Below are 14,143 nucleotides of genomic sequence, written 5' to 3' on the forward strand. Positions count from 1 at the left end.
TCAGCAAAATTCTTTGGCTCAAGCATTGAGACGAAGGCAACATTGCTAAGGTATTTTCTAAGCTGATCTCTGGTCATCAACTTGTTGTTGGCAGCATCAAGAATGGCCTGTTCTGTATGTCCTCTTGGGATCTTTATTTCCTTGGGTAATGTTGAGTTGTTTGGAAGAGGTGTTTCTACAATCTCTACAGGAATAGATTGGTCAGCAAATGATATTTCAATTTCTTGCTTACCTTGGGCCAGCTTCTGTATAGATGACACAGAGGCTTCTGGTTGATCAGCGGAAGCTGAGCTTGGTTCATCTTCTTCAAGCTGAGCTGACTTACCTGTAGGGTCAGTTTCATCGAACTCAACATGTACAGACTCTTCTACAACCTGAGTTCTTTTATTAAATACTCTATATGCTTTACTGTTTATTGAGTACCCTAAAAAGATCGCTTCGTCAGCTTTAGCATCAAATTTTGCGAGGCTGTCTTTTGTATTGAGTATAAAACATTTACACCCAAAGGCACGAAAGTGTCCAATATTGGGCTTTCGTCCTTTCCAAAGCTCATATGGAGTTTTCTTAAGTATAGGTCTAACTAGAGCCCTATTTAGTATGTAACATGCTGTGTGAACAGCTTCACCCCAGAAGTACTTTGGAAGCCTATTTTCACTCAACATTGTCCTAGCTATTTCGACAATGGTTCTATTTTTCCTTTCAACAACCCCATTTTGTTGAGGTGTTCTAGGAGCGGAGAAGTTGTGATCAATACCACTGGTTTTACAGAATTCATCAAGCTGTTGGTTTTTGAATTCTCCACCATTGTCGCTTCTAATGTGAGCTACTCTTAGGTCTTTGTCATTTTCAAGCTTTTTAATCAGTGTGGTAAACATCTCAAAAGTTTCATCCTTGCTACTCAGCAAGATGATCCAAGTGTACCGAGAGAAATCATCTACAATAACCAAGGAAAATTTCTTACCTCCCAAGCTGAGTGGCTGGATAGGTTCGAAAAGATCCAAGTGTAGTAATTCCAATGGTCTTTTGGTCGAGACTATATTTTTTATATGAAATGACTTTTTAGTTTGTTTGCCTTGCTGACAAGCTTTACACAGTTGATCTTTTTCAAACTTTAATTTGGGTAATCCCTCAACTAATTGCTTTCTAGCTAATTTGGCAAGAAGATCCATGCTGACATGCCCAAGTCTTCTATGCCATAGCCAGGAGTTGTCTTCTTTAGACACTAAGCATATGTTTTTAGAAAACTGTTTTTCTAAGTTTAACATGTATACATTTTCTACGCGAGGGGCAGTTAAAATCAATTCATTTGTATTTCCCTCGAGTATTTGACACTTAGTATCATCAAATACAACCTTTCTGCCACTCTTGCAAAGCTGAGCTACACTCAGCAGATTGTATTTGAGACCTTTAACTAAGGAGACAGACTCAATGGTTGGGTTACCTCCGATAGTACCTGAGCCGACTATCTTACCCTTCTTATTGTCTCCAAAGCTTACGCTTCCACCTCGTTTAAGCTCTAGTGTGATGAGCTGAGTTTCATCACCTGTCATATGCCTTGAGCATGCGCTGTCTATATACCATGGTTTTGACTTCTCCACGCATGTCAAGCTGACCTGCAGTTTAAACTGTTCATTTTTAGGTACCCAATTCCTTTTGGGTCCTTTCTTATTAGTATAAACATGTGCAAAATCATATTTTAACTTATGACGGCATACTTTTATGGTGTGGCCTGGCTTACCACAGAAATCACAAAATGGTACCCCTTGAGGGTTGAACTGAGCATGGTCAGCATTGTTGTGTTGAGCATGCCAACATACTTTTGTGGTATGCCCTTTTCTTCCGCAGAATTCACATTGGACAATCCGCTTGTTATGCCAACACACATCCCTTGCGTGCCCCCTTTTTCCACAGCATTCACATAGGGTGAATTGCTTACGCTGACTAGTACTTGCGTACTCAGCATGGGGTTTATTCTTACTTGAGCCTTTTACTTGGCTTTGTAACGTTGTGACATCCTTTCTAAGTTTATTTGACTCAGTTTGAACCTCCGTGACAAACTCATGTATGATTTGCATGTTGGTATGTAAGTCAGAGTTGTCCTGGAGGAGATATCGGAGGTCACTCAGCTTGACCTCTTCAATCTCGTCACACCGCCTGCTGAGTGATTTAATCTTTTTGTTACACTTCTTAGTTAGTGTATATAAGTCACTCAGGGCATTTACCATTTCATTTCTAAGCAAAAGTAGGGATGTTACCTCATTGTTATTTTCCTCCTGCTCGGAATCTCCAGAGAGGTCAGCTTGCTCAGATTGGGATTGGTCAGATCCATCATCTGCCAAGAAACATATGTTGGCTGTTTCATTTTGCTCAGCTTCAGATGATGTTGACACATCACTATCACTCCATGTGGCTACCATAACCTTTTTGCTCCCCTTCTTCTCTTTCTTGAGGTTGGGACAGCTTGACTTGATGTGCCCAGTTTGATGACACTCAAAACATGTGACAGATTTCGAGCTGTCCTTCTTGTACTTGTCACTTCACTCGGCCTTATACTTGTCATTTCTTCTAAATGACCTTTTGCCGTTTCTATCATTTCTCCTGAACAGCTTCTTCATCTTTCTGGTGAACATGGCCATTTCCTCATCATCAGTTGACTCAGCTTCAGTCGAGTCAGCTTTCATGACAAGAGATTTTTGTTTCTTATCTTCTGATTTTTCTTTTTCTTTGGCTTCAAAGTTTTTCATAGAGATTTCATGGGTCAGCAGGGATCCGATCAGCTCATCATATTTATAGGTAGTCAAGTCTTGGGCTTCTTCTACAGCTGTTTTCTTTGCTTGCCAACTATTAGGCAGACTTCTCAGGATTTTCTTCACCTGTTCTTCTTCAGTGAAGTTCTTTCCAAGCCTTTTTAGCTCGTTTATAATGTTTGTGAACCTTGCGTTCATTTCTGAGATGTCTTCATTCTCATTCATCTCAAACAGCTCGTAGAGTCTCATATGTTGATTGACTTTAGACTCCTTAACTTTGCTTGTGCCTTCATAGGTTACTTCAAGCTTCTTCCAAATCTCCTGTGCTGACTCACAACCTGAAATCTTATTGTATTCTGCAGCATCTAACGCATAGTGAAGCATATTTATAGCCGAAGCATTATTTTGTAATTTTCTGAGGTCATCCTCTGTCCACTCAGCCTCACTTTTAACAATTTTCTCATTGTTAACAGTTTTGTATGGCACATGTGGACCTTGAACAATTACAAGCCATGCACTCATGTTTGTGGCTTGTATAAAGTTCATCATCCTATTCTTCCAGAATGTATAGTTTGACCCAAAGAATAGGGGAGGTCTGGTGATTGATAATCCCTCTGGGAGTATCTGTGTTGTTTGTTTTCCTGGAAGAAACCGAGTGTTATTCTCACCCATTTTAAGGGATCAGCTCAAGATTGTTAGATCTTTGAGTAGAGAGCTTAGGCTCTGATACCACTTGTTGGTCCCTGGTAATTAGTTCCAAGGGGGGGTTAGGAACTAATATAACTTTTTCACGTTTAATAATGCTGACTGAAAGTTATTTTGAGAGTTTATTAACTCGGCTTTTGGTCAGCTTGGTGAGATATGTTTCAAGACAGCTTTAGTCAGATGTTGACTAAAGTTGTTTTCTTGTGAGTTGAGAATTGACACTCTTGGAGGTCAGCTTCTAACTCAGCACCACTTATTTACTCAAGGTCAGCTTTGGCAATTTATATGCTGACTAAATAGAGCAAACAACACATGCAATATGAGAGAGAGTTTAGAAATTACTCAGTATCACTTATCCTGGTTTGGCCTTTCTGCCTACGTCCAGTCCCCAGAGTCCTCCGGGCTTTTTGAATCCAATACTGAGCTCTTTAACGGTAGATCACAAACCAATTACAAGGCAGTTGAATATGCAAGAGTACCTTCCTCTATTCGTCTACTCAACTCCTACTAAGTGCTACAACCCAGCACCTAGATTTCTCTACCACTGAATGCTTACAACCAAGCACTCGGCTTAACACTCTCAATATTCCTATTGATCACAGACTTGTTCTTTTTCAACTAAAGAACACTTTAGATGATTACAAAATAATCAATCTAGCATTTACACAGAGAATAGAAAAGTTCGTGTAAGATCTTTTTGTATTTGAGTGCTTTCAAGATTTTCTCTCTTTTTATTTTTCTCTTGATGCTTCAGTGATTATCCAAGGTTCTTCATTGTCCTTTTATAGAATGAAAACTGCAGATTTGGATCGTTTGAATTGTTGTTACCGTTAACACCAAAACGGCTCTTTTGGGGGACAAATTCTGGTCAGCTTCAGTCTGTTCCGCCATTCCCTTCCTCTGTTTTCTTCAGGCGTCAGGTTTTGTCTTATTGCACCAGACTTGTCTTTTTGCGCCAGTTGTCTTTTACCAATAATCCAATGTCCCATGTTTCTTGGAATTAGTCTTTTGTGTGTCTTCGAGTTTCCAATTATTGGTGCAGAGGATTGGCAGACTTTGTCTTGTAGTGAATGGATCCTTCATGCTGTCCTGACTGTCACTCAGCTTTATTCGTTATCTTTGGATGTTCAACTTCTAAGCTGAGTTCCTTCTTGGTCAGCTCCGTTCTGTTTAAACGCTTCTTAAGAAGTCTTCAAATTTAGTTAGCTTCGTTTTGCTTCTGAGTTCTACTCTACTTAGCTTCCATTCTGTCATGCTGAGTTCCGTTCTACTCAGCTTTGCTTGTGCTGACTTTTGTCCTGTCTTTACTTTATATATATATTTTTGCACTCAATATTGAACAAACACATTAGTACAATTAAATCAAAGCATTTAAATTTAATTGCCTCTTAATCATGGATGATTTTGTCAAATCAAAATCTTGTGGAAAAGGTGTTTCAACAAGTATGTTATTGTGCAAGATATCAAGCTGACCCAAGGGAATCTCACTTAATTGCTGTGAAAAGAATTTTTAGATATTTGCAGAGCTCAGTTGATGCAGGTTTGTGGTATCCAGCCTCAAATGACTTCACACTTATAGGATACACTGATGCTGACTATGGACGGGATAAGCTAGAACGTAAGAGTACTTCAGGAGGATGCCATTTCCTTGGAAGCTGTCTAGTATCCTGGTTCAGTAAGAAACAGTCATCAGTTTCTCTGTCTACAACTGAAGCTGAGTACGTTGCTGCTGGAAGCTGTGTAGCTCAAGTCCTATGGATAAAGCAACAACTTGAGGATTATGGAGTAAGAACTGAGACAATAGAGATCAAATGTGACAATAAAAGTGCCATTGATCTATCCAAGAATCCCATTCAACACAGCAGGATGAAGCATGTCAGCATAAGGCATCACTTCATCAGAGATCACGTACTAAAGAGTGAGATCAAGCTGACCTATGTGCCAACAAATGAACAGCTTGCAGATATCTTCACCAAGCCTTTGGCTCGTGAACAATTTAACATACTAAGGGAAGCTATCGGTATGTCTAATCCTCTTCAATAATTCTAAGTATTTGAATAAATGTTGAGTGATTGTCATGCTGACTGATATCAATCTAGTAACTACTGCACATTGAGCTTAATAATCTATGCTGAGTAGATACAAATGCTGAGTAAATATTTTGTGCTGAGTAGATAGATATATTGAGTAATCACCTTATGCTGAGTGAATGTACATGTTGTGTGATGAATGTATGTTGAGTTACTAAGAGATAGGAAATCCATCTACGTAGAATTAAATACTCAGTATCATAAACGACTCATATTCTAGCAAACTGAGTAAATGCCCACTTGCACCAATAAACAATGACACGTGTAACAAATCATACCTAGAAAAACGCAAGTAATAATGAATACCTATGCGCCGAACCTGTCATAAATGGCAGAATCTTTGTCGATTAAAGTGTTGGGGTTTAGTGTCCTATAGTCAATTGTTGCAGGATACAAACTTAATGTAAATGAATTGTTCTTTATATCATTTGTTTTAATGAGATATATGTTTTATAACTATATAAAAGGCAATCCCTTTTTAAGCACTAAATAAAGTCTAATAAAAGGAAATCCATAAGTTTGTTTAAAGTGATTATAAAGTGTTCATACAAGCATGAAGTGAGACAAAACTTTATAATAAACTAATAAACTTAAAACCACCCCAAGTCAAGTGATATGTTTAGGATTGATATATCACTGTTGAGACTTGTATGTAACAATGTCTTCTGTCCGACAGAAAGCTGATCTCACAAGCTTCATATATATAGATATCTGGACAGTTACATAGATCCGATGAAACGTCGTTCATTAGGATTGGGGATCCGATTTGAGATAACAGGATGGGTAGATTCATCCTTGTCACCTGTTCATCTCATTGGTATTAATAGGTATAACTAATCCTCAGACTCAAAGGAATGTTAATTGGTCATCCTGAATTACTGAATGTGAGACTTTGATCCTGCGGTCCCACGATCCTTAACAGAGATGACTCTGGGGTGTGAACTGCAAAGGTTGGGTGTCACAGGAGGTAATGTTAGGGTAGTTATACATTGGATTGAGCATTTATCACTCCTGATTAATGGGAGATACATCCAAGGATCGCTTGTGGAAGACTCGACTCTAAATCCTTGCAAGGTGATAGCTTAAGAGTAAGAAATACAGATTTCACTTAACCTATCTTTTTGAGTTGACTCGGCCTGTACAAGTAAAACGAACGTCTCACTATATGTGACTTGACATCATCCATAGTCATAAGATTCAGTTCAAGGATGTAGTGTTGGGGTTTAGTGTCCTATAGTCAATTGTTGAGGGATACAAATGACGTAACGAGGTAACTTACCCATGGTACATGGAGTAAAGTTAAACAATCATCAATGTCCTAAAACTGATGATGACAAACGACGCATGGCTGTAGTCCCGTACGCCAGCGCGATCGGTTCGATTATGTATGCTATGCTATGCATTAGACCTGACGTAGCGTTCGCGTTATCTGTAACGAGTCGTTACCAAGGGAATCCGGGAGACGAGCATTGGATTGCCGTCAAGAATATTCTTAAGTACTTGAGAAGGACTAAAGATATGTTCCTAGTGTACGGAGAAGGAGATCTGAAAATACAAGGATTTTCAGACGCTAGTCATCTCACAGATGAGAATGATTTTAAATCCCAATCAGGATACCTGTTTATCCTAAATGGGGGCGCGGTCAGTTGGAAAAGTTCTAAGCAGGGAAGCGTAGCTTTCTCTACGACCGAGTCAGAGTACATCGCTGCTGCGGAAGCGGCAAAGGAAGCAGTTTGGATTAGAAAGTTCATTACAGAACTAGGTGTGGTGCCTGACATTGTCAATCCCATTACTCTGTACTGTGATAACAATGGAGCCATTGCGCAAGCAAAGGAACCACGGTCTCATAATGCATCCAAGCACTACCTAAAGCGATACCACATCATAAGAGAGATTGTGGCTAGAGGAGATGTGAGAATATAAAGAGTACCTACAGAGGACAACATTGCAGATCCGTTGACAAAGCCTTTAACCCAGAAAGTACATGATCGTCATTTAACTTCTACTGGGATAAGTTTTAGAAACAATTGGCTTTAGTCCAAGTGGGAGTATGTTGGGGTTTAGTGTCCTATAGTCAATTGTTGCGGGATACAAACTTATTGTAAATGAATTGTTCTTTATATCATTTGTTTTAATGAGATATATGTTTTATAACTATATAAAGGCAATCCCTTTTAAGCACTGAATAAAGTCTAATAAAAGGAAATCCGTAAGTTTGTTTAAAGTGATTATAAAGTGTTCATACAAGCATGAAGTGAGACAAAACTTTATAATAAACTAATAAACTTAAAACCACCCCAAGTCAAGTGATATGTTTAGGATTGATATATCACGGTTGAGACTTGTATGTAACAATGTCTTCTGTCCGACAGAAAGCTGATCTCACAAGCTTCATATATATAGATATCTGGACAGTTACATAGATCCGGTGAAACGTTGTTCATTAGGATTGGGGATCCGATTTGAGATAACAGGATGGGTAGATTCATCCTTGTCAACTGTTCATCTCATTGGTATTACTAGGTATAACTAATCCTCAGACTCAAAAGAATGTTAATTGGTCATCCTGAATTACTGAATGTGAGACTTTGATCCTGCGGTCCCACGATCCTTAACAGAGATGACTCTGGGGTGTGAACTGCAAAGGTTGGGTGTCACAGGAAGTAATGTCAGGGTAGTTATACATTGGATTGAGCATTTATCACTCCCGATTAATGGGAGATACATCCAAGGATCGCTTATGGAAGACTAGACTCTAAACCCTTGCAAGGTGATAGCTTAAGAGTAGAAATACAGATTTCACTTAACCTATCTTTTTGAGTTGACTCGGCCAAGAACAAGTAAAACGAACGTCTCGCTATATGTGACTTGACATTACCCATAGTCATAAGATTCAGTTCAAGGATGTAGTTGATAAAGGATCGTATTATACCGTAACTAATACGGAAGGGTTAACGACAGAATCAACCTGTCTTCTTAACGGACTCTGGGGGAATGATTACAGACTTGCCAATAACATACTCAGTACATCATTCCGTTATGCAAGGATTAAATATAATTCTTGAAGAAATTAATTTAATAGTTGCATACGGCCAGAAGTAGTAAGAACCTAATGGATCACACATAAGACTTGGAACCAAAAGAGAGATGGATATGATTAATAGATGGAAGCCCAATTGAGCCCAGTAAGGCCCAAATATATGGAGGGGGGCGAAATTTGTATATAGAGATAAGGAATTGATTTTATTCCATTAATCCTAATTTGATTAGGATTATGAATTAAATTAATTAAGAGATAATTAAATTAGGAGTTTTAATTGGATTAATATACTCCTATTATTATCCAATTAGGTTATTTTTTATTATCCTAAATATATTAGATATATAGTGAGATAATAATTAGGAATCCTTTTCCGAATTGGATTCCTATTAAGTAACATATTCCTATCTAACTAGGGTTTAGATTCAAGCAACTATATATACCCCCTCCCATGTGAATTTCGACCAAACCTCTAACCTCCCCCTATAGTGATTTTTGAAATTACTAATTAGAGAGAGAAAAAGAATTCCCATCCCCTAGTTCGTGGACAAGAATTCATACGGCATTCCATCGATTGATTAATCTTATTCATCCCTCTTTTTCTTTGATCTTGTGTTGGTTAATTAGAGACAATCTATTTTGGTTGCATCTCATAAGGGTTGATTTCATCTTAACCTCTCCGTGTTAAACTTTGTGGTTGGAATCTCGGAGAAGAATTGTGGGCGCTTCTTTAACAACGGTAGATTGTTCATCGAAAGGTATTCCTTCTTATCCCTCTTTATATGAAATAACGATTAATGGATCCTATGGTTAAAAGAAAATAGGCTAAAAATTTTATATTTCCGCTGCTATACCTTAGCCCTAATTTCCTTCAGTGGTATCAGAGCCATCGTTAAATCCGTTATTTCATATATGAAAATATAGAAGTTTTCAATGGGATTGAATAAATATTTATGGTTAGGATTAATTGAGAAATAGTTTTGATTAATTAATTCTAAAGATAAATAGAATTTTGATTAATTGTTAATTAAAACTGATTATGCTTATGTTCCTAATTATTTCGGTTGATAATCATTATAACAAAATCTATTAGTTTTATAGTTAGGTTGATAAAATTAGTCTTATTAATTCTAAATGATAAAACGGAAATCTATTGTAGTTTTTCCTATTTCTGAAAATCGTTTTAAAATTGTTTTAGAACTGATGTATATACATATACATACATATATATATATATATATATATATATATATATATATATATTTAATAAAAATAATAATAACGACAGCAGCCCGAGTCGCGCCTCACGGCGCGACTGGCCGCTGTCGCGCGGCTGCTGCCTCGCGGCAGCAGCCGCGTGCGGCGCAGGGGCGCCGTTGCCGCAAGGCAGCGGCGTCCCGCATGCCCTAAGGGCTGCTGCCAATCGGCAGCAGCCCGCTCTCGGGCCCGGCCCGATACCCACTTGATTTTAAATGGTTTAAAATCGTTTTGTATTAAATGTATATATATGTTTCAGAAATTAATAGTTTTCTATTTTGATTATCGAATAAAAATTCGTTTAAATGTTTGTTTTTACCAATATGTAAATCAAAGTGTTAAATGAATTGAAATCAAAATAATTGGGACGTGCATAATCAACGTTTTATATGGTTATATTAATCTAAGGATTAATATAAAGATACAAAACGATTAGAAGTAAAATTGGATGAAAGTTAATTTGACGAGTTAATGTGATTAACCTAAATATTACATAAGCCGGTTATGTAATCAACCAATTAAATTTATTTAATTGAGTCTATGCATGTTTGGAGTTATGGACATATTTGGACCCTCTTTTAGTCTTTTGGTATTTTTGAAATAGGACCTGCGCGTCCTGCCTTTCTACTATCTATTGTAATTTCTCCTCTCATCTGATTCCCTTCAATTCAATTGAAGTTTTCTTATAGTAGTATAGAAATTAATATATAATTTCAAGGCGCCATGGAGAAGACGAAGGACCTAAAGAGAAATATGTAATAGTTAGTATTTTCTTAGGTTTGGCCTTTTATTCCATCTCTGGCTCGACGGAATAATTTAGATGATGTGTCCATAACGCCAATGTATGTGAATGTATGTATGTCTGATGTATGCTAAAGCAAATCAAGACTAAGTTAGATTATGAGACTTAAATAAAATCCCTCGTTTAAAAGTTAAGTAAATAAGCAAGTTATTAAAATCGGTTGCCCCTCCCTAATATTATAATTCAGCCGGCAGTACTGGGAGCCTTTGGGTTGTTGAGCAAACTCAAGCTCGGGGTCTTATGGTAACACCTGAATTATCGAAAGTCATTCTTTCATGAATATGGGGTAATACTTAAATTAGATTATGATAATTGGATGAGCAAACTCATGTTGTCATAAACTAATGGGCAATATGGTTGGGATTAATGTGAATAACATATTAGTTACTAATGTGGTTAGTAACCCAATAACCTAGGAATCACATTCAAGATGTGATTGATTACATGAATCTACCTAACAAATGGGACTAGCTTGTTGAGCAAACTCAAGGCGAAATCTCAGGAGTTAGGTGTTGGTCCCTTGTTTAGTTGCAAGTATAGTTCCAAGGGGGGATTATGAACTATTTAAACTTTTTTTGCAATTTAGGCAGACTTCTTTTTCTAAAGAAAAAGGTTTGAACAGCGGCGCTGAGTAAACAGTAAGATACTGGCTTAGTCAACAAGTGACTAGGTCAGTTTCTTAGCTTGAGTCAGGAGATAGCACTTAGAGTCTATTCCTGAGCTCAGACGTTCAACGCGCACAACTCAACTTGACCTCTTTACTTGGTCAGTTTTGATTATTTAAAGCAAGCAATATAAATAAGGAGTTAAGGTAAGAAATACTTCACTCAGCAGATTTATCCAGGTTCGGCTTCTTCTAAGCCTACGTCCTGTCCCCGGAACACGTTCCGAGATTTCAAATATTCTACTGAGCTCTTTAAAGGTAGAGCCTCAAACCTTTTACAATATCAGCAATTGAGTATGACAAGAGTACCTTCCTCTATACTTCTACTCAATCCTAATCTCTCCGCTGAGTACTTAAAACCGAGTACTCAGCCTCTCCTTTCTATCTCTAGAAATGATAAGTGTTTTGTCCTAATACAAAGATGTGCTAAGACACTTTAGACGATTTACAATCACTCTAGACTTTTACACAGATATGAGAAATGTAGTATAAGAATTTTGCTTTGCTTCTTGCTTGCAGAACTTGTAGAGATTTGGTCAGCGTAATGGCTTGATCAAGTTCTGTAGTTTTGTGAAGCTTGTGATGGCACTATTTATAGAGACGTCTGGGTCATCGGTCATTTCGAATTTCGAAATAACTGTTGGAGGGAAACGGCTATGTGTCGTTGTCATCCTGACTTGCACATAGCTCTCGGCCAATCACAATCGTGTATCTTCTGTCCTCGGTCAGCTCAGCAGATGGTCTCTCCTTTTATGGTAAGGTCAACTGGATAGCATACTGTGTCGTCTGAACTTTGCCAAAAGAGGAAACACTTTGTCTGGAAGTTTTCCTTTGCCAGCTGCTGTCTTGTACGCTTTGTCGAGACTACTCAGCAGCTTTATCTTGAAGTTGTTCCCGAAGGTCTTCTAGATCCTTCCGTCTGCTGAGTTGCGTTTTGTTTCAAAACGGCAACGTCTTGACATACGCGGGCCGAGTGTACTGAGTTGTTTGACTTGGGCCTTGGCTTCCGTAATGGGCTTGGGCCTTTCGATTCTTATGTCTTATAATATTTTAACTCAACATTGAACAAACACATTAGTAGAATTAAATCAAAGCATTTAAACTTAGTGTGTTTAGAATATGTATATATATTATACTTAAACAATTTTGTCAAATCAAAATTATGTGGAAAGGTGTTTCAACAAACTCCCCCATTTTGATGTTGGCAAAACTATTCAGCAAGGAACTCAGTATGAGCTCCCCCATGATAGTTGACCTAATATACTTTAGCAAACTCCCCCGTAAGGGTTGAGCTACTGACTTAGTTTTACTTAAAACATTTAAGGATTTAAATGAGTAAGTCTAAGGTCAGTTTTTAGGTATAGGTCAGCTATATCACATATTCTATTTACTCAGTGGTAAGCGGAAGGTTTAAACATTTAGAGCGCGTGCTGAGTAATTTGTTCAATGAGTTCTTATCAGAATATTTCATAAGTATATAGGTTCATGTCAAACATGTTATTAGCATATCATTTAGTCAATATTACAAGTTTTAAACATAGCTGATTTAATTGAAGATACATAATGACTCAGTACTTAAAAGCATATATCATAACTCAGGATTTGAATAAGAAAAGTAAGTATGATATATTGATAGAAGTCAGCAGTTACACAGCAAAAGAAATAAACATAGCACATAGATTACAAATGTTAAGACCTAGCCTATCTATTTCTTTCTTTTGCCCTGTGACTGACTTCTCTCGTACTGACGTTGCTCATGCTGAGCTCTAGCAGCTTGCGCTTTCTCCCCCGTTTTGTCAACTTCAGGGAGCTTGAACGCATCGGTTAAGACAGCACGAGAAAGTTCTTGTGAAAGCTCTTTTAGTTTGTCAGCACTTTCATTTACGCCATCAAAGATGGCAACTCCATCAGCTGATACTTCGACTGGTACGTGAAGATCAGCAGCACTGAGCATATTTACACTGAAAGCTTGAGCTTTTGCTTGCCAGATGAGAGCTTCAGAGAGGCCAGCAAAGACTTGGTGGAAAGTTTTCAAGAGAGCTGAGTCATAATGATGACGCTGGATATTATTATGACGGATGTGATTGAAGGATTGCTGTGCGAGAGATAGCAACTCATTCTGCTTCAACGCGTCAGTATCCATCTCTTGTTTGTTGAGGTTAAGTAGCCTGATGGCCTCACTGATTTGCTCGACTGAGCACTGACTATAGGACACCATTTGCTCATTTGTCTTAAGTTGCTCAGTATGAAGCTGAGCAAAAAGCATCTTGAGTTCTGAGGAAGTGGCGTAGTCAGTGTTCACAGCAGACAACTTCTGAACTTGCTGATGGAGAGAGTTCAGATGTTGAATTGTTGACAGCTGTATCTCTGCCAACTTGGCAAGTGAATCCTGCTTAGCTTTCTGGGCTTGGAATGACAAGACGACATTCAGCAGATCCTTGAGTCCCTTGACTTCGTTGAGAAGTAGAGTGACCTGGGAGAGCTGAGTTGTCTCAGGAATTGAAGATCCAGCAGTAGGCGAAGTGGAATGTTGAAGATCGTGGATGAGTGCTTGCACTGAGTCAATCAGCTTTTTGCCGGACTCAGTGGCATCCCGATGTACATCAGTATGACCAGAAGAAAGTGGAGTGAAAGGAGTACCCTGGTCAGTGACTGGATGAGTTGGCTCAATCTGCACTTGAGTTGAAGGAATTGTTGATTGATCAGCAGAGAGGTTGTTGATGGAAGACATAACCCGAACACTGTCTGTGCTGACAGCAGAAAGATGGGGAGTCAGCACCATGCTTGAGGAGACAGCATGGACAGTGGTTGGTTCAACCTGACTTGTTGAAGTGGTTG

The sequence above is a fragment of the Euphorbia lathyris genome, chromosome 6 (genome assembly GCF_963576675.1).
Source record: "Euphorbia lathyris chromosome 6, ddEupLath1.1, whole genome shotgun sequence".
In the NCBI taxonomy this organism is placed as follows: Eukaryota; Viridiplantae; Streptophyta; class Magnoliopsida; order Malpighiales; family Euphorbiaceae; genus Euphorbia; species Euphorbia lathyris.